This window comes from Schistocerca cancellata, chromosome 5 (genome assembly GCF_023864275.1).
Source record: "Schistocerca cancellata isolate TAMUIC-IGC-003103 chromosome 5, iqSchCanc2.1, whole genome shotgun sequence".
Classification (NCBI taxonomy): Eukaryota; Metazoa; Arthropoda; class Insecta; order Orthoptera; family Acrididae; genus Schistocerca; species Schistocerca cancellata.
The window spans coordinates 777,429,003-777,451,481 of NC_064630.1; the positions used below are offsets into that span (position 1 = coordinate 777,429,003).

The following is a 22,479-nucleotide window of genomic DNA, read 5'->3' on the forward strand; positions in this document are numbered from 1 at the left end:
ATGCCGCATATCGTACTTTTGTTTGGTAGCCATTGCAATTAATTGTATTCTTGAAGGCTCTCCAGCAGAGGCCCACGTGAGTGTCGTTGAAACTGCTGTTTTTCCATCTAAACAAGTGATCATGTTGTTTGTACGCACTTTGCGTGGTGACCACTGCAGTCTGTTCGTATCGTGACGAAATGTTCGTGCGAAAAGCTAAGGCCTTCAGTTAACAGCAACCTGATAACAGCGCATTTCGTTTAAAGGCGGTTAAATACGTCGTCGGCTAAACTTCTGTATCACAGGGCGTGACTTCGTAGTTTCGCTGCTTTGTTCTATCTGTAGTATTCGCTTTCTTTCCAATGTCAGTGCGATAGGCTGCATCCCCAAGCCGTCTCTGGTTCTCACATCGCCCTGTTAAAAAGCAAGGCCTAATGGCCGTTCATTAGTTCCGTGGAAGATAGATTATAAGCACAATTTCTAGTAAAATGACACTACACACAACTGAATTGTTGATTTATTACAAACACATTAATGCTAGAAATTTGTAACATGTGCCCACCACCTAGCACAATATACTTAGCTGAGGGTCCATCTTACAAACTGTTCGTAAACGTTGCTTTGCATCTAACAGGGACACATACGAATACTTCCTGTGTATTCATACTTCCAGTACTTTCGACGACGCTGGCAAGTACCACGACGTAAATTAAATTATACACAGTTTCAGTGATAAAATTTCGTCTCAGTACATTCTCTTCCCGCAGCGCTGATAATGCCAAACTATTTGCAGTACTCTGAATGCCTTCTGTGTTACGCTGGATATGTCAAATAACTACGCGCTCACATATCGTGTTTCCATGAAAATAACCTACTCGAAATTCCTGACCGCTACTTTTCATTCACTCTGGGGTCTTAAAATAGGTTGGGGCCTGAAGCATTGGTGTCGGCAGTATTTTTTTCCCTGTTAGTGATAATTCTTTTCCATTAAACAATAGCACAAGGCGCGACTTTTTGAAGACAAGGATATACCGCTTTGTGATGAAATGATTTCCAATATTGGAAGAACGGTCTTCTGGGTTTTGGGCTTGTTCTAAAAGGAAAAAATCCGACTGGATAGTCTGAGAACGCCATTTCATCACAGTTTACCTTATAATGCCCGGATTAATTAGTAGATAAAACGGTTTCTGTTGTTTCGTATTGGCATCGTTTTGCTAAGAGTCCTGCCTGCTATACTTAACTCACCCATTTCTTGAAAATGGGAGGGATGGAGGAACCTAAGATTCTGTATAAAATAAAACGAGGGGCTCTTGAAAAACAGTATTTTTTAATAAGAAAATGAAATGCGAGCTCAGTTTGCCTTAGATTCGCGAATAATTCTTTCATGTTATGTGGGCAAGATGCGTCTGAATAATTTCTAAAAACATATTTTTAGTACTTATTGGCTGATAACGAGGAAAAACATGACGAATTGAAGATTTAAATTGTACAGAAACAGCCTGCTTTGAGAACAGCAGTGAACATCAAGAGTTCAGAGATTTCACGGCAAAACTCCCCCGGTGGGCAGGTGCAGTTGGAATCGTGATTCGTCCAGCCATCTCACATTATACCATTGTTCCAATGGTGACTAGCGATAAATGCAAGCAGTTCGGTGCTGTGGAACTCAGAACTCAGAAAATAGTCAGCGTCCATTTGCGAATCACGCTGAAATCCTCTGAAATTGCAAGTGTCCAGAAATGCTAAGACGTGCAGTTCTCCAAGGATTAGTATAGTAGCCTTGGCGTATATTTTTAACTGTAGTTAATACTTCAACTTGAACCGAAGAAACAATACCACGGGAAAAATCTATGGATAAACAATAGCCCCTGTGTTAAAATCAGTCGGCGCATTTAAGACGTACTTGTTCCCGCGCTCCATATGTGACGGAAACGGGAAGAAAACATCACATGTGGACCAATGAAGTACCCTGTGCCATGCAGATCAGTGGTTTGCAAAGTGTGGTTCTACGTGTAGGTGTAGACCTTGAAGAGACAGCTATGAGATGTCTTCAGTATAAAGGTCTCACACACAACTATTGTGAACTTTCTCGGTCCACGAGAAGGTGCAGTTTCGCACCTTAACCCATGCAAAACCTGCTACAGCTGAAACTCGATTCAGAACTTTACCCACGTCTGAAAACGCATTTCCAACGTAAATTTCCCGTGACGACGTGAGCTGGTCTAGAGGAATGCCTGACATAGAGCTGCCGTAGGTTTCCACAGAAGCTGCAGTGCCGGAGTTCCAGCCAGAGGGCTGGAAAGTGCACACGAACGTCCTAGCGCGAACTCACATCTGGCCGCGTAACTTGTCCTCTACGTCCTGCATTTCTTACCACTGTCTCATAATGCCTGTCATACGTGTGCGTTCTCGTTTTCCTATGCCAAGGTGACAGTGTGCTGACAGTATAACAATTGAAACAGGATAGATGTCACTGGTTGAATTCCAGGCTAATAACTCGTTGACTGTTTCCAAGTGAACCTGTAAACAGTGGAGGAAGTGTCGTGGCCAATAAAAGATCAATTTGAAGGCAGAAGTATGCTTACTGTGTTCCACGATTTTTTGCAACTTCAACAACATGCAAGCTTTCAATAAAAAATATCTGCTTGTGAGAAAACTGAATATATTAAAAGTTTCTCCTCGTGCAACGTGCACTTTCGGCAGCGTATTACATTGTTGAGCGAGACTGCCTGTCGGTTGGCTGTGTGTTGAGCATGTGAAGTGCCGTGAATTCAAACTTTAAACTTAATGAAATACAAAATTTAAAAAAAAGATGAATCTAATTAATTGTCAAGAGAAACTGTGTACTCGAAGAAAACTGTAACTAAAACTCACTACCAAAGTGCATTGTGAACGCAGTTCAAAGTTTGACTTGGAATATTCACGAAAATAAATTATTGCACTACTCGGAAGAAAGTGGTTGAAATTACCAACACTGTTCACTAAAATTAATCTGCCTGCCAGCACGACACATTAGTTTTCCGACCATACACTGCTTGCTCAGGAATCGAAGGTGCATCTGCCCTCAAATAAGTGATTTGCCTCTTGCTTAGCGTGCTGGTTTTTTGTCTCGAGTACTGCCGTTTTCGAAAGCAAATACATGCACCATCTAAAGGAAAATAAACTGCTCACTAGTAATTTTTCTTTTTGCTTGTCAGAAACAACCTATGACGTCGAGTGGCTTAAAGTGCTGTGACACCTAACAAAGTATTCAAAACTTTGCTATAAATCATGAAAGTGGGTCTTACTTTAAAGAAAATTGTCTTTGGAAACATTAAGCTCTGATTATAGATTAATAGGACTGCACAACGTAAGACAGCTGCAACAAATGCGAAATTCTCATTACAAAAATTACTGACACCTCATCCAGTTGCGTAATTACGGCATAATGAAAATAGAGATCCAATTAAGACCAAGTAGTTACCTGAGGGACAGATTTCCTTCATTTAACAGTTCTGACACACATTTCATTCTTGCACGCGTCTTCGTTACCTTTAAAATTCCTCCATCGACACAAAGAACGAGAAGGTATTATGAGTTTTCATCTTCATGATAAAGTAGTCCAGATACTGCCTCCCAGATTCATAAAAACACATCTCATCTGCGCCTTCAGTAAGAATGCCCAGCACTGCACAACAGATTGCCTAGCAGGTCACCCACAAATAAAACCAAAGTCAAAGATCTATTCACTGCTCATGCAGTGCGCTCATTCATCTGTCTCATTACTGTAGAGGCACAGTCTACTAAAACAGTCGCGACACTCCATCTTTTTCGTTTCCCACTGCGATTGCAGCGCGCCAAGCGGCCAACAAATTAAACTGTTGAGTTCGGCGAGATCTTGTGAAAGCGAAAACGAGTCGTAATTTTTCATATTCGTCTGTAGAATGGTTTTTAGGTTCCCTAAGGACGCTACAGGGTGTAAACCTCTACATCACAGAGCAGTTTATTTACGATGTTCTTGTGAGCTAAGAGATTTTTTGCCGGATAATGTCGTAGGCTTCAAAACTAAAAAAATCTAGTAAGCGTCAAAAGACATGACCTTTCGTAGATAGGCGGAGTAGACCAACTCAAAATTGTGCAATTTTCCTCACTACACTTCCAGTCAATCTGTGAATGCGGAACATAGGAAACGTGTATGAGACGTAATATCTACATTGACACAGCATATACGCTACCACAACTGTAGCTGAAGGAGTAAACACACAGACTTAATAATAGAACAACAAAAGCAGTAAAATTGTTCCTAAGGTGAGTTACTTACAATTGCATGAAACATACGCGAATCTTACAGGCACCTAGTTTTTCACGAAACGTGCGCTACATACACTACTGGCCATTAAAATTGCTACACCACGAACATGACGTGCTACAGACGCGAAATTTAACCGACAGGAAGATGATGCTGTGATATGCGAATGATTAGCTTTTTAGAGCATTCACACAAGGTTGACGCCGGTGCTGACACCTACGACGTGCTGACATGAGGAAATTTTCAAACTGATTTCTCATACACAAACAGCAGTTGACTGGCGTTGCCTGGTGAAACATTGTTGTGATGCCTCGTGTAAGGAGGAGAAATGCGTACCATCACGTTTCCGACTTTTGATAAAGGTCGGATTGTAGCCTATCGCGATTGAGGTTTATCGTATCGCGACATTGCTGCTCTCGTTGGTCGAGATCCAATGACTGTTAGCAGAATATGGAATCGGTGGATTCAGGAGGGTAATATGGAACGCCGTGCTGGATCTCAACGGCCTCGTATCACCAGCAGTCGAGATGACACGCATGTTATCCGCATGGCTGTAACGGATACGGCAGCCACGTCTCGATCGCTGAGTCAACAGATGAGGGCGTTTGCAAGACAACAACCGTCTGCACGAACAGTTCGACGTCGTTTGCAGCAGCATGGACTATCAGCTCGGAGACCATGGCTGCAGTTACCCTTGCCGCTGCATCAGACAGGAGCGCCTGCGAAGGTGTATTCAACGACGAACCTGGGTGCACGAATGGCAAAACGCCATTTTTTTTCAGATGAATCAAAGCTCTGTGTACAGTATCATGATGGTCACACCCGTGTATGGCGACATCGCGGTGAACGCACATTGGAAGCGTATATTCGTCTTCGGCATACTTTCGTATCAGCCGGCGTGATGGTATGGGATGCCATTGGTTACACGTCTCGGTCACCTCTTTTTCGCATTGACGGCACTTTGAACAGTGGTCATTTCAGATGTGTTAAGACTCGTGGCTCTACCCTTCATTCGATCCCTGTGAAACCCTACATTTCAGCAGGCTAATGCACGACCGCATGTTGCAGGTCCTGTACGCGATACAGGAAATGTTCGACTGCTGCCCTGGCCAGCACATTCTCCGGATCTCTCACCAATTGAAAACGTCTGGTCAATGGTGGCCGAGCAACTGGCTCGTCACAATACGCGTCACTACTCTTGAACTGGGGCATCGAGTTGAAGCTGCATGGGCAGCTGTACCTGTACACGCCATCCAAACTCTGTTTGACTCAATGCCCAGGCGTATCAAGGCCGTTATTACAGCCAGAGGTGGTTGTTCTGGGGACTGATTTCTCAGGATCTATGCACCCAATTTGCGTGAAAATGTAATCACATGTGAGTTCTAGTATATTTGTCCAATGAATCTATCATCTGCATTTCTTCTTGGTGTAGCAATTTTAATGGCCAATAGTGTAAGAGATATTATTTCCACACGTAAGGAAATGTTCCTCCCCATACCCTCCCTCTCCACAGAAATGCTGAACTGGTGACAAGTGAGGAGCGAACTAGCGGCAGTGGAGGAAAACTTTGGGAAGCAGTTGTGGCGGTCACAACGGTCTGAGTACATTGCGGTAGAGAATAGATACGTGTCTGGCCGGCCGGCCAGCGCTTATCTGCCAATCGGCCGTGACTCACATTCCGCGCCAACAGCCCGATAAGCACTAAACACTGGGGACTGCACCGGCTTCATCAGCTGCGGCGGGATCACCAAGCACTGATAGCTCCAAGGCCAGAGAGGTCGTTTCATCCGAACTGTCTCGTTGCCTGACAGTACTGCCTTACCGGCAGTTGCTCCGCAGCTAGCAATCGTATGTAAGTTACCTATAAAAAAACTTGACTATAAACGAAAATACTGAATAAACGTTTTCGAAAACTTATTCCTCGTTAACTTGGGCTCTAGATGTCGTAGCCGGCCCTTGTGGCCTATCGGTTCTAAGCGCTTCAGTCCGGAACCGTGCTGCTGCTACGGTCGCAGGTTGCAATCCTGCCTCGGGCATGGATGTGTGTGATGTCCTTAGGTTGGTTAGGTTTAAGTAGTTCTAAGTTCAAGGGGACTGATGACCTCAGAAGTTAAGTCCCATAGTGCTCACAAGGGAACCTCCCCATCGCATCCCCCTCAGATTTAGTTATAAGTTAGCACAGTCATCAATCGAGAAAACAGGAAGAAGTTGTGTGGAACTATGAAAAAATAAGCAAAATATACAAACTGAGTAGTCCATGTGCAACATAGGCAACATCTAGGATATTATGAACTCAGGAGCGCCGTGGTCAGCTTGAACGGTTGCGGAACGAGAGGTCCTCGGTTCAAGTCTTCCCTCGAGTGAAAAGTTTAATTTTTTATTTTCAGACAATTATCTGTCCGTCCGTCCGTCCGATGCGAGGTAACTGCGCCGTAGTATGGGGACGTTGTATGAAAACGTAAAAAACACATGTTTTGACAGAGCACAGGGAAAACTGTGAGACTGTCAAACTGTTGCATTCATTTATTGCTGTTTGTGACACTCTTGTGTTTTCATCACTTTTTTGGGAGTGATTATCACATTCACAAGAAAACCTAAATCGGGCAAGGTAGAAGAATCTTTTTACCCATTCGCCAAGTGTACAAGTTAGGTGGGTCGACAACATATTCCTGCCATGTGACGCACATGCCGTCACCAGTGTCGTATAGAATATATCAGACGTGTTTTCCTGTGGAGGAATCGGTTGACCTATGACCTTGCGATCAAATGTTTTCGGTTCCCATTGGAAAGGCACGTCCTTTCGTCTACTAATCGCATGGTTTTGCGGTGCGGTCTCAAAACACACACTAAACTTATTACAGTGAACAGAGACGTCAATGAACGAACAGACAGATCATAAAGTTGCAAAAATAAATTAAAATTTTCATCCGAGGGAAGACTTGAACCTAGGAGCTCTCGTTGCACAGCTGCTCACGCTAACCACGGGACCACGGCGCTCCTGAGCTCAGATTGTACTTGATGTTGCCTATCTTGCACATGGACTACTCAATTTGTATATTTTGCTTATTTTTTCATAGTTCCACACAACTTCTTCCTGTTTTCACGATTGATCTGTGTTCAGTTTTTCAAGGCCTATCCACTGTGCCAACTTATAACTAAATCTGAGGGGGGGTGCGATGGGGAGGTTCCCTTGTCAGAACCATTTGAACATTTTTTTTTTTTCTAGATGTCGTATTCAACTGCTGAGCAATGCTGACAGTTTGCCCTGTGTTGCGCATGTGAACAGTGTCGTGAAACAAAACTTTGAATTTAGTGACATACCAAATGTTAAACGGTGAAAGCAAATCTAATTAATTGCCAAAAGTAATTCTGAACTCAGTGAAAACTGTTCAGCTGATACGGAAGTCCATTATGAAAGCTGCGCGAAATAAAGTGCAATTTCAGACTTTAAATGTCCACAAAATGTCACTGCTCTATTCGGAAGAAAAATAACTGTTAGAGATGACCTACGCTGTTCACTGTAAATTAATCTGCTTGCTTAGCACAACACCTGGTAATTCTGACTACGAACTGTTTCCTCATAGGAATGAAAAGTGAGACTTGCCCTGAAATAAAAGTAACTTACCTCACGGTCAGCATGTTTCGGTTCTGGTGTACTGACGTCCTCGAGAGCAAATAGAAATCAGCAGACGCACCAGCGCAAACAATAAACTACACATTACAATATCTGTGTTTTGCTTGTCAGGAACAATCTGTCGCTTCATGTGGCGTAATGTGCAATGCACACCCGACAAAATTTTAAAATCTTAAATAAGAACGATAGAGGGGTTTACTTTAAAGAAAATCGTTCTTGAAAAATTAAAATCTGATTGTAAAAAAAAAAAAAAAAAAACTGTAGAGCATAAGAAGACTCTAACAATTACGATGTTTTCTCAGCTCAGTCTTCCAACCAGTTGCATTAATTGTGACAGTGAAAACAGAGCTCAAATTAATACTGATCCTCAATGTTATTAGTTATGAGGAACGAATCACCCTTCAATTACTAATTCAGACAAACATTTCACTCTTGTTCTTGCATTTGTTACTTTCAAAGATTCCTGCAAAAAATCTTCTCCACCAATAGGAACAGTAACATGTTCACAAAAAATTGTCTATAGTAAAGTATTCTACATAATTTCTCTCATTCACAAATATCAAATCTCCTTAGCGAAAAGCTCAACTGTTCGCTACTGTACCTCAAATAAGAATGCACCAGTACAGTAAAGATGAATTATTTACAATGATAGAAAACACATGAAAACTTTTCACCCAGACTAGTGACACTAGATTTTACGACTGTATTAACGTGATACTATACGTATGTTCTACTACCGGGAAATCCACATTAGGTGGATAACACAAACTTCCGACCACAAGGATTATGGCTATAGAAACGAGAGCCTCCACTTCTGGAATTTTTATGTCACGAGACGTATGTGGATCCATCTGGCATATGCTTCCCCGTTTATGTGGTCACCCCCCTTTGATTCGCTCCGGGTGGTTACTCGTAGGTTTTTCGCGGTGGTTAGTGTCTCCAGCAATTTGTCACTGTACAGTAGTAGAGTTTTTTCTCCACACATGTACAATATCTTGCATACGTGCATGGTGAACTGTGCCTCTGCAGATCCTCCCCCAGTACGCCACCGCCGTCTGCCGTTGGTGCCTTCTTATGGATAATCGTATCTGCAGACAGCCTCATAGAGCTTCCGACTCTTTCTTCCAGATTACACACGGCAAACACTAACGGTCCTATCACACTTCCTTCGGTACTTCTAAAATTACCTTTACATCGGTCGATTTTGTTCCACTTAGAGACGAGGAGTTCTATATGCAAGGAGGTCTTCAATCCAGTAACATATGTCGTTATACTTCGTGAGCACGTGTTTTAATTTTTATTTAATTTTTTTCCACCAACGTCAGTGTGGGACAGCATCAAATTCCTTCCTGAAGTCAATGAACATAACATCAATCTGGGTGCCGCTATCTACAGGACGGATCTCATGGGGAACAGCGAGGCGATTCTCGCAAGATCAGTGTGCGGAGCCGATGTCGAATTTGTGTGATTTTCTTTTTTTTTTTAGTTATCAAACATCGTGATACGTGAAATTAAAATAAAGTGAATAATTCTGCAACACAATAACGTCAGCGATAAAGGCCTATAAATATGTGCATCCGTCCTATGATCCTTCTTGAAAACGGAAGTGACATGAGGTTCTTTCAGATCGCTAGGTACCCTTCGTTGCTACAGCGGCCAACAATAAATTGGGTTAATAGAAAGGCAGCAAGTTCTTCGGCATTACCTCTAGAACCTTACAGGTGCCTCGCCATGACGCGTTTCCAGTAGTAAGCGATTTTAGTCACTTTCTTATTCCACGATAATTTCTCAGTATCTACCATTTCGGCGTTCGCGTTCGTACGAGAATTCCGCGCTGAAGCAATGTCGGGAGACTGAATTCCGTCTTCAGGTCTTCTGTGATCTTCAGTTTTGATGCCAATATGGTCACTGCGTGTCTGAATAGATAATTTCGGTCTGCTTACTGACTTCAAGTGAAGACGAAAACGTCTTGGGTGCTTCAGTCAGTTCTAATGGAAAACATTTCTTCAGAAGTCAATCGGCGCTTCACTCATCGCTCTCTTTGCGCTCATTATAGCTTCGTTCAGCATTCGTCAGCTAGGCTTCGAATTATCTTAATCTTAAATCTCTTCTTACACCGCGGAACACTAATTCACAGAATTTTTGTAGGTTGGTCAGGGATATTTTGAGTGTCGCTATATGTGACCCCGTGATATCCAGAGGCTTTACGAAATTACGAAGTAAATTCTGTCCAGAAATTGATTAAAATACAGCATGTTACCAAGAACACACACGACAAAAACGCCTCACAATAGCCAAGAAACTGAAACACCACGAAACTGTCAAACAGCTGCAAATATGTGCTAGCGCAATTATATTTAAAGAAACCAACACTGTAGCAATAGACAGATTACTCAAAATAGGATAGTCAGAACATGTATAAATAAAAAATACCAAGAAGATGGAGTTTAGAGGATGGCTTCAAATGGAACAGTTTATAAAGAAACAGAACCAGTGGCAATTACAGTGAAAAAGAAACGGATCTCCATCCTGGGACAATTGAGGACAATATTAAATAGAATTAGCAGGAGAATAATTGAGAACTTACGGAATCGTAAGAGCGGCATGAGATGAGTCAGAGACAAAGGACGACATGATGCAATTACGGATTACGATGCAGGATTTGAAAGGCAACCAATGAAAATGGACAGATTGGGGACGGTGATCTCGGATGAGGAGAGACGGGCAATATCTGAAAGATCGAAAAAAGTACTGGCCAACAAAAACAGAACAGCCTAATTCGTAATATTGATTAAAGTGTTCCAATGTTGACCATAAAATAAATTTAAAAAAAATTTGTATCCTTTTCGCTACCTCCAGTTACCTGTCTTTGGAAAAAAATCACAGCAGTGAAGGAGCCTGTAACATGCCATCGTTCATAACACGGAAGACTGTGTATGCTACAGCTGCTGAAGCGGTGTGGTGTGGTGTGGTTCCCTTCGCTGCGGGAACAGTTCACGTGGCATCCTCTGCCGGCTCTTCCACCACGTTCAGTGAACGCGCACAAGACATAAATATTGGTCAGCTCTTAACTGTGATCAACAAACCTATCCGTACTGCTGTGCATCACTGTTGACGCACAACTAAGACTGTCGGAAACACACATCCCGAACACAACCGAGCAATTCTGAATGCAATCTTATGGACGAAGAGTACAGTGGGCGTTACCGTGTTAACAGCAACAGGTATAGTGACTGGATGGAACAAGATGATTCACAAACAAGACACACAACACGTGCTATGGACACTTCATTGTTGTCCAGTTCTCATTGTCGGTGCAACCGAGATACAAAGACAAATACCGGTGAGAATCAAACGAAATCAAATTGCTCTGTAACGATCCACTGGAGACATTTGGTCCGTTATACCAAAATAGTCCGACAAAATTTCGCGTGTTGTTCTGGGATATTCTTATACACTGAGAACTCCTGGGATAGCGATATGTACATATGCAGACGGCAATAGCATCGCGTACACAACGTACAGGGCTGTTACAAATGATTGAAGCGATTTCATAAATTCGCTGTAGCTCCATTCATTGACATGGTCACGACACACTACAGATACGTAAAAAAAAAACCTCAAAGTTTTGTTCGGCTGAAGCCGCACTTCAGGTTTCTGCTTCCAGAGCGCTCGAGAGCGCAGTGAGACAAAATGGCGACAGGAGCCGAGAAAGCGTATGTCGTGCTTGAAATGCACTCACATAAGTCAGTCATAACAGTGCAACGACACTTCAGGACGAAGTTCAACAAAGATCCACCAACTGCTAACTCCATTCGGCGATGGTATGCGCAGTTTAAAGCTTCTGGATGCCTCTGTAAGGGGAAATCAACGGGTCGGCCTGCAGTGAGCGAAGAAACGGTTGAACGCGTGCGGGCAAGTTTCACGCGTAGCCCGCGGAAGTCGACGAATAAAGCAAGCAGGGAGCTAAACGTACCACAGCCGACGGTTTGGAAAATCTTACGGAAAAGGCTAAAGCAGAAGCCTTACCGTTTAAAATTGCTACAAGCCCTGACCCCCGATGACAAAGTCAAACGCTTTGAATTTTCGGCGCGGTTGCAACAGCTCATGGAAGAGGATGCGTTTAGTGCGAAACTTGTTTTCAGTGATGAAGCAACATTTTTTCTTAATGGTGAAGTGAACAGACACAATGTGCGAATCTGGGCGGTAGAGAATCCTCACGCATTCGTGCAGCAAATTAGCAATTCACCAAAAGTTAACGTGTTTTGTGCAATCTCACGGTTTAAAGTTTACGGCCCCTTTTTCTTCTGCGAAAAAAACGTTACAGGACACGTGTATCTGGACATGCTGGAAAATTGGCTCATGCCACAACTGGAGACCGACAGCGCCGACTTCAACAGGATGGTGTTCCACCGCACTTCCATCATGATCGGCATTTCTTAAACAGGAGATTGGAAAACCGATGGATCGGTCGTGGTGGAGATCATGATCAGCAATTCGTCATGGCCTCCACGCTCTCCCGACTTAACCCCATGCGATTTCTTTCTGTGGGGTTATGTGAAAGATTCAGTGTTTAAACCACCTCCTACCAAGAAACGTGCCAGAACTGCGAGCTCGCATCAACGATGCTTTCGAACTCATTGATGGGGGACATGCTGCGCCGAGTGTGGGAGGAACTTGATTATCGGCTTGATGTCTGCCGAATCACTAAAAGGGCACATATCGCACATTTGTGAATGCCTAAAAACCCTTTGAGTTTTTGTATGTGTGTGCAAAGCATTTTGAAAATATCTCAAATAATAAAGTTATTGTAGAGCTGTGAAATCGCTTCAATCATTTGTAATAACCCTGTATAAAAGGCAGTGCATTGGTGGAGCTGTCATTTGCAGGTCGCTGCTCCAGAGTGGTGTGGGCTGTGTTCACGTGGGATGGACTGCGTCCTTTGGTCCAAATGAACTACTTGGAGACCATTTGCAGCCAAAGATAGGATTTTTTATGGATAACAATACGCCATGTCACGGGGCCGCAGTTGTTCGCTATTGGTTTGAAAAACACTCTGGACAATTCGAGCGAATTACTTGGCTACCCATCGCACAGAATCGAGAGGTCAGTTTGTGCACAAAATCCTGAAACACTGTAGCAAGAGGACGACTGTAGGTGCGGCGCGGCTCACTACAGGGTGATTCAAAAAGAATACCACAACTTTAAAAATGTGTATTTAATGAAAGAAATATAATATAACCTTCTGTTATACATCATTACAAAGAGTATTTAAAAAGGGTTTTTTTCACTCAAAAACAAGTTCAGAGATGTTCAATATGGCCCCCTCCAGACACTCGAGCAATATCAACCCGATACTCCAACTCGTTCCACACTCTCTGTTGCATATCAGGCGTAACAGTTTGGATAGCTGCTGTTATTTCTCGTTTCAAATCATCAATGGTGGCTGGGAGAGGTGGCCGAAACACCATATCCTTAACATACTCCCATAAGAAAAAATCGCAAGGGGTAAGATCAGGGCTTCTTGGAGGCCAGTGATGTGCTCTGTCACGGGCTGCCTGGCGGCCGATCCATCGCCTCAGGTAGTTCACGTTCAGGTTTCATAACTAACATTTTTCGTAGGACTCTCCATACAGTTGATTGTGGAATTTGCAGCTATCTGCTAGCTCTGCGAGTCGATTTTCCTGGGCTGCGTACAAATGCTTGATGGATGCGTGCTACATTTTCATCACTCGTTCTCGGCCGTCCAGAACTTTTCCCTTTGCACAAACACCCATTCTCTGTAAACTGTTTATACCAACGTTTAATACACCACCTATCAGGAGGTTTAACACCATACTTCGTTCGAAATGCACGCTGAACAGCTGTCGTCGATTCACTTCTGCCGTACTCAATAACACAAAAAGCTTTCTGTTGAGCGGTCGCCATCTTAGCATCAACTGACGCTGACGCCTAGTCAACAGCGCCTCAAGCGAACAAATGTACAACTAAATGAAACTTTATAGCTCCCTTAATTCGCCGACACATAGTGCTTAGCTCTGCCTTTTGTCGTTGCAGAGTTTTAAATTCCTAAAGTTGTGGTATTATTTTTGAATCACCCTGTATTACCGCTGGGACTAGGTGATGAGTGCACGCCACGCAGTCCCAGACTACGCCGGGTGACGGGACGTGCAACACCATATTAGGAGGTAGCCCATGACTTTTGTCGCCTCAGTGTGATCTCGTATGTAGATCGCTACGCACTTCCTTGAATGTGCTCTACCTGAGTATTACAGTTTTTACCTATTATTTTTGACCAAACAACTCATTTTCTGAAACTTCCTGGCAGATTAAAACTGTGTGCCCGACCGAGACTCGAACTCGGGACCTTTGCCTTTCGCGGGCAAGTGCTCTACCAACTGAGCTACCGAAGCACGACTCACGTCCGGTCCTCACAGCTTTACTTCTGCCAGTATCTCGTCTCCTACCTTCCAAACTTTACAGAAGCTCTCCTGCGAAGTTTGGAAGGTAGGAGACGAGATACTGGCAGAAGTAAAGCTGCGAGTACCGGACGTGAGTCGTGCTTCGGTAGCTCAGATGGTAAAGCACTTGCCCGCGAAAGGCAAAGGTCCCGAGTTAGAGTCTCGGTCGGGCACACAGTTTTAATCTGCCAGGAAGTTTCATATCAGCGCACACTCCGCTGCAGACTGAAAATTTCATTCTGGGAACTCATTTTCTTTCGTTTGCAGAGAATTGTCAATAGCTTTGGAATCGGTCTGCTAATAGACTCACAAACTGTAGGTACTTAGACTACCTTCCTCTAGAAAATGAGCCGAGCAGTTGCGAACCCATTGCAAACAGCCACCTGGAAATGCATCAAGACTCGAACCGTTTATTCACAGAGATTTTGAAACAAACTAAAATTGACTCAAATTTTTATCCTTGCTCAGTAGTTCGCAGAGAGTACTGTGAGGTAACGTAGGCTAGCGTTTACTGTGGAATAGTTCTCTAAAGGAAGTCTGAAGCTGAAATTGTGAGGCCCGAAACGGCGAGTGTAGGTTTTGAGCCGTGTTAGGCAAAAGGCCGGAGTGGCCGAGCGGTTAAAGGCGCTACAGTCTGGAACCGCATGACCACTACGGTCGCAGGTTCGAATCCTGCCTCGGGCATGGATGTGTGTGATGTCCTTAGGTTGGTTAGGTTTAAGTAGTTCTAAGTTCTAGGGGACTTATGACCACAGCAGTTGAGTCCCATAGTGCTCAGAGCCATTTGAACCATTTTTTTGTTAGGCAAAATTTGCAACGAATTAGACTTTGAGTCTTGTCTTGACAAACTAAATGAAAGAATATTTTTCATGGGTGGAACATGTTCGCTTCCGTGCAGTGTCCTGTAGCGACTAACGTAGTTATGTATCTGTAAAGTTACGTATCTGTAAGCAACGCGGAAATTTCGGAGTAGCCTTTCTCGACGAGTCATGTGTACATTATTCACTTACCATGCTTGTTCCTCGTGCACTGAGCATCTGGGATTTACAGCTTTTGCTGTTCTTTATTTAGCACGAAGTACTTCACAGCATTGAGAAGCTGCACCTTCATTTTTTTTATCGTGGTAATGTGTTGACATTGTTCTGATACTTTTTAAGCCACCGAATGTTTTTCGTAACGGCGAAAACCGTATGTCCAGAAGTAAATCGCATTTATTAATTCGCACATAGACGTAGCTTTCATTGTGCAGAGGAAGTGGGTCGTTTCATCGCCATCGGTAATCTCTGTTGCGCGTGTGTAGACCTCTGGTTTGAAATAAACTTCAGCTTCCCAGAAAAGTCTCCATCATCCACCTCGCTGTAGAGAAGTTAGACGGAAACTTCGCTCTGTCTTATACGTGATAAAGCAGGATTTCCTTCTTTCTGGGTATAAACAGTGAGTCATAGACAATAACCGTGTGTAAGGCAGGTAATTAGCATATCACCAGATCTCAGTACTTAAGTATAAATCGCCCACATATTCAGAATTACTTCACATAAGATGCGAATTTTATAATCTCTCCCCTCAATTTGTTCCTGGAAATGGAAACAGAAAATCTATTGCTGTAGAAGTATGTCACCACCTTTGTATTTTTACTGTGTATCATGCAGGAAACTGTCAAGCATTTAGATGATTATTCCATGAATCATTCACCTCCGTTGTCAGATTAAAGCCCATGTACCAGCAGGTGCAGATAATCTTCTTAATAACTCGGTGTTTAATGTTCTGTTCTGCCACACACTTCGCATTTGCAGCGAATGTCTGAGATTGAGTGGCAACATGAACACTGGTAGGCGGATATCGCGTTTGTAATAAGGTATTTAGCTTTAGACTATGAAGCAGATGCCCTAGCAAAGGGTCATAATTTGTACTTAATGAGTACTTGATTAGTCCATTCGTAATTTTTGTCGGTAGAGGGATGTTCGAGCCATCTGACAAGATTTTTAGAAAGCGTTCGCTTTGTTTTGCTTCATATTTTACGAATTGTACTTGAGTTCGCTTAGTATAGTTCTAAGTAATCGATTTTGTATTGCATCTCAATGCGTTTTTTTTTTTTTAGGGAAACGCCACCGTTAAATTCAAAGTGAAAGCAAAAAGTTCTTCTGATTGCAATAGTTTGGAAAGCGTAAATATTGTCCTCTAGAAAGCTGGAACAAGAGATGCTCAGGATGGTCAAAATCACAGAATATTCGTTAGCTTCGCAGTGACGTTTTGTTGCTGCTAGGTTGCTCACGAAACAGAAATAGCAGAATCTGTGACCGGCATTTTTAGACAGTTATCACTTTCGCCAATGTTGGTACGTGGTTTCCTTAAACACAGAGATTGTTCCAGTAGTAAACGGTTAGTTCCAGCGCTCAAGGGTACAGTTAAAAGGCTATCGCGTCACCATGGAATCCCTCCCTGCTCCACATGTCAGGATGAATCACAGCTGGACTCACTCAAAGGCAGACTGACTTCATGCATTTTTGGATGCAGCACTTATTGTATCCACAATTTACCGGTTGATAATTCAGCTGATTAAAACACCTTAGTTTCACAATAAGTTGTAACGGAGACTTTTTGTTGGGAAAGAAAGGAAAATTAACTAATTATGAAGTGACACCAACTCTGCGACATGTGATTTAATGTTAGACCTGCGTTTTTACATTAGTCAAGAGTTGCTGAGCCTAGGACTAAATCTATAATGATACTCCGCAGATAACAATTAAGTACCTGGCAGTGGATTCATCAAACCACCTTGACAATAAATCTCTCTTATTCCAACTCTCGAACAGCGCGCGGAAAAAACTAACCTCTATATCTTCCTGTGCGAGCTCTGATGTCCCTTAATTTGTAATGGTGATAGTTTCTCCGTATGTAGGTCTGCGTTAATAAAATATTTTCGCATTCGAAGGAGAAAGTTGCTGATAGAAATTTCGTGAAGATTCTGCTGCAACGAGAAACGGCTTTGTCATGTCTACCCCACATCCCGTATCATGTCAAGTGATGTTTCTGCGATAATACAAAACGTGCTGCTCTTCTTTGAACTTTGTCGGTGTACTCTGCTAATCCCATCTTCTAAGAATCCCACACCGCGCAGCAGGACTCCAAAAGAGAACGGCATGGCATGGCATGGCATAGCATAGGCAATCTCTTTAGTAGGCCTGTTACATTTTCTAAGTGTTCTGTCAGTAAAATGCAGTCTTTAGTTAGCTCTCCTTAAGTGTTCTTTCCTTTTTAAGTTGTTCGTAATTTTAATTCCTAGGTATATACGAGTAGTTAATAGAGTTATAGTGTAACTGAAGTTTAACGGATTCCTTGTAGCACTCATGTGGATGACTTCACAATTTCCATTATTTAGGGTCAATTGCCAATTTTCGTACCATATAGATACATTTTCTAAATCGTTTTGAGCTTTGATATTGTGATGACTTTACTAGACGATAAAAGATAGCGTCACCTGCAAACAACCTAAGACGGTTCTTCCAATCCATCTGTGGCATACAGCAAACCAGTGCTGAAGTCTTGGTTGCAATTTTAGTTTTTTATTTTACAACTACGCGTTTCACCTTATTTAGACATCTTCATCTTCAACTTAATTTGGTATTTCTTAAAACGATCCTTAAGACAGTGTAGCCTAAGGGCATCGTCGAATACATCAGGCCAACATCGCATTCGTTAAACTCAGTAAAACCTAAGACAGTTGTTCAGATTCTGTCCTAAATCGTTTATATAGATAAGGAACAGCAGAGGGCATATAACACAATCTTGGCGAATGCCATAAATTACTTCCACTTTTCTCTCTGACTTTCCGTCGATTACCACGGACAGTGACCTCCGACAGGAAATCACAAATCTAGTTGCATAACTGAGACGATATTGCGCAAGCACGCAATTTATCAGAAGCCATCTTGAAATACCGAATCAATTTGAAATCCCTTGTCGATAGCACTCAGCACTTCGTGTGAGTAAAGAGCTAGACTGTCTGTCAATAGACCGTTCTCTTCGGGGTAATTCATAATCTTGGAACACAATATATGTTCCAAAATCCTGCTGCGTATCGATGTTAATGATACGGACCTATTATTCAGTGCATTACTCATATTGCTTTCCTTTAATATTGGCGTGACCTGTGCAACTTCCCAGTCTTTGGGTTTGTATGTTCAGTCGACGGAGCGACTGTATATGATTAAGTATGGAGTTACATGCATTAGCACACTCAGAAAAGAACCTAATTGGTATGCAGTCTGGACAAGACGACTTGCTTTTATTACGTGACTTACCACTCAATGTAAGAAGTGTTAAGTTTATCTGCGTATGCGACAGCGTCATCGCGATCTATACACAAACGTTTCGGCATCTGTAAGTGTCTTTCGTCACGGTAGACAACTGCACTGCACGGAGCCAGAAACGTTTCACCAAAGTTCACAATGGGTACCGAAGTTTACTCGCTCACAAATGTACTACAGGAGCTAAATCTCAAATTTGATGATGCTGCAAACCCTCCCCCGCTGCCCGCTTCTGAAATACAGCCTCGGTAAATTAAAATTATAGCAACGCGTGTAACCACTCGTGGTGTCTCCCAATCGATAGTATGGGTATTTTCATTAATACAGGTTACAATGAAAATGTGACGATATGCACCTGCAATATGTATGTGCGCAGTATATTCACAAAGTTCATATGTAAAACGTATCTTTCGCCATACCCAGATATTGATCGAATGCCAGCTTACAGTTCTGCACATACCAAAGGTCCTGTTAGCGCTTCATACAGATATCAGTACTGTCCCTAACTGTGACTAATACAGATTCACCGTTAGTCCAATGTGAGCGATATGTACCGTTACGCTCCCATGACGCTAGACTGGCGGATCTTCCTGCTGCCGTTCCACTGAAATTGTGGATCGCACCGCAGTATCACACTTGCGTAACTCCGTAGGAAGCAATTGAAAATAGTTGTCTCGGCGTTTCTGAAACAGTTGAGCAAGATTTGTTGCAAAACTGTGAAACGCTGCTGAACATAGCTGCAGCAGTTTTTTCTCTGGTTAAGCTTAGAACAAAAGCCCAGTGGAAAGGAATTGTAATTAATGAGAAAGGAAAGGCACCTTTACATATTTATTGTCCTGTACGTTTTGTTAAGAGACTGGTACAATTGACAAACGTTCGTGATTCAGGAGTTGCGGAGTGGGAAGAGATTTTTACTGAATGCTTATTTGACCAGTCATTGTAAGGCGGAAGTATCTTACATATTCCACCAGAAGAAATGACTTACCTGTTGTCTGAGTAACTTTACCTGCGCAAGTTTTTCCTCGATTTCAAGCATATCTTAACATTTTGCGGCTAAATTTCGGTTTCATCTTTCCTTACAGCGTTTTTCAACTACTGAGCAACTTCATATAATAGTCGAAAACGTATATTTTGCTATTAAAGGTATTTCGTCTGTAAATTTGTTGTAAAATTTTTTCGTTTCTGCCCGTAAGTATTTTCGTTATGAAAAGCTTTGGTTCTTCTGTGTGTCTCGTCAGTTGCAGTCTCGATTATTTATTCTCACTTCTCCAGTTAGTGTCCCCTTGTGTTAAACGATTTTTTGAACCTTTATTCTGATTTGGTTCCTGTAGTTCTGTAGAGCTCTGAACAGCAATTGCTGCCTTTCTGTATCCATAAAAAGCCCTTCCTGTGTTTAAAACAGTTATCAGAATGGCTCTGCTAGCTACAACAGCTTCTTCCAGTGATTCAGTTGCTGAATATAGTTCAGCTATCAACACTGAAACACCTAGTTGTATCATCAAGGAATCCCCGAACTCGACATGGTTCTCTCACGCTGAATCATTCTGGACGCTCTAATAATCACCCCAGCTGTTATGTTACCAAGAGGCTCACATGTTTTCCTGGATGCGGATGTTTACTCACAGGTACCTAATTCATCTCCCGACATGTCAAAAGTTCGTTTGAATTGTAAATTTTTTTAGAATTGGCTATCAAAATCTTAAATTTCTGATAACTTCCTTGTGTGTTGGTTCACACGAGCATAATGTGAAAGCTTTATGAAGTCGTTGCACAATGCCACACATATTAATTATGTTTAGTTGCGTGTTTTCCTTGCAGTATCACGGAGAGCATCATTCTGAGTCAGCAATTTCGACGAAGTTCTGTAAAACGGTGTTCCCAGTCTTGTTTTCCTCGTAAGGTCTTAACGATGTTGACTGTACAAGTTTTTGTAGTTTGACTATCGAAAAGGGATTCAATTTTTAAATGTCCGATTTTATAAATCGGAGCATCTTCAAGCGGACTTGTAATAACGGCAAATTGACAGTAATGGATTTATGCTTGACATAAAGTTACTGAGTTGGGAAAAATGTCTCTCTCTGTGTGTGTGTGTGTGTGTGTGTGTGTGTGTGTGTGTGTTCTTAATAGTGAATTCAGCTTTCTTCATTGACAGATTTATTTCTGGGATGTGTTACCTCGAATAGTTTCTTTAAAAACAGAATGGCGTGAGCGAGGGAGATCACAGCACATATTTGGCGACACGTGGCTTTTCGTCACATTGATAAGAGAGCAGTTAAATGGCCGCATCTTGGGACGGGAAGTGGAAGCGAGTCCACTACTCAAACTTTACGAAGACGACGAAGATAATGTCACAGGTTGGAGCAAAATCGGCCTAAGCGAGGAACGCAGAAGACAAATACTTTTGTCATTTCTGTGGGGGCGCGTGTCCACGAGCAATTTTGGCAACACGGTAGGGGCCACCCGCTGAGGGCAGGTCACCGGCTATTGGGGTGGGACAGCCACCCAGTAGTGGACAGACAACGTGAAGAGGAAGACGTGACGCGCGGCCGCCCCAGCCGCCCTCTGCTTCCGACGCCGGGTCCATCGCAGCGACAGACCACGTGGAAGTATGCAGGTACCTGTAAAGCACCGTACGTTCCGAAACAGTGGCCCAGTGTTTCACCTGATTTCTCATGCACTCGGCGGAATTTTGTACGTTCTTCTAATAACAGCTCGCGCTCTTGAGAATAAATCACACACGCTGTTTTTACCAGGATTACCGTGTTCGTAAATCCTACTTACCGTAGAAGATAGGTGACGGAAAGGCAATCTTAGGTTTATAGCACTTGTAGACTTGACAATGTCGACTGAATACTCTTTTTCGAAATCCTGAAGGTAACACGGGTAAAATACAGGGATCGAAAGGCTATTTACAACTCCTACGAAAGTCGGACGGCAGTTAAGAGTCGAGGGAAGGAAATAGTGGTTGAGAAGGGAGTGAGACACGGTTGTAGCCTGTCACAGATGTTATTTAATCTCTACCTTGAGCAAGTACTGAAGCAAACCAAAGAAAATTTTGAATGAGGAAGTAAAGTTATGAGAGAAGAAATGAAAAGTAATTCTGTCAGACTTCAAAGAACTGGGAACAGCAGCTGAAAGGATTGGATAGGGTCTTGAAAGGACGACATAATTTGAAAATTAACAGAAAAGCAAGAGTAATTGAAACCCGTGGAATTCAGTCAGGTGAAACTGAGGGAATTAGATTAGGAAACGAGACACGTGAAGTAGTCGACGAGTTTTGCTGTTTGGGCTGCGAAATAACTGATGATCTCCGAATTATAGAGGGTGTAAATTGTAGACTGGCAATGGCGAGAAAAGCGTTTCTGAAGAAGAAAAATTTAACATCGAATATACACTTCGGTGTTAAGAAGTCTCTTCTGAAGGCATTTGTATGGAAGTGAATCGTGGACCATAAAGTATAGATAACAAGAGTTTTTCAAACTTGGTACTACAGAAACATGCGAAGATTGATAGGTACATCACGTAACTGATGAGGTGAGGTGATACTGAATAGAACTGGGGGAGATACGAAATTTGTGGCACACCCTGACTAGATAGAACGAAGGATCAATTTAATAGGACACGTCCTGAGACATCAATCACCGCAGTAGTTATTCAGAGAGGATGATTGATGCAGCTCTCCACGGTACTATATCCTGTACAAACAAGTCTTTCGACTGCAAATGATCCTGCTTGAAGAGCCTAAATAATAGACTGTGCACTCACCTTGCAGCACTGAATCTAATCGATGCACTTTGATTCACAGCATTTCTA

The 22,479-nt window shown here is 42.6% G+C and overlaps 1 protein-coding gene across 6 annotated transcripts in view; it reads left to right on the top strand.

Annotated features, from left to right (window-relative positions):
• LOC126188132 (la-related protein Larp4B) overlaps positions 1-22,479 on the top strand; it is a 382,619-nt gene that overhangs the window by 175,212 nt on the left and 184,928 nt on the right. The window lies entirely within an intron of this gene.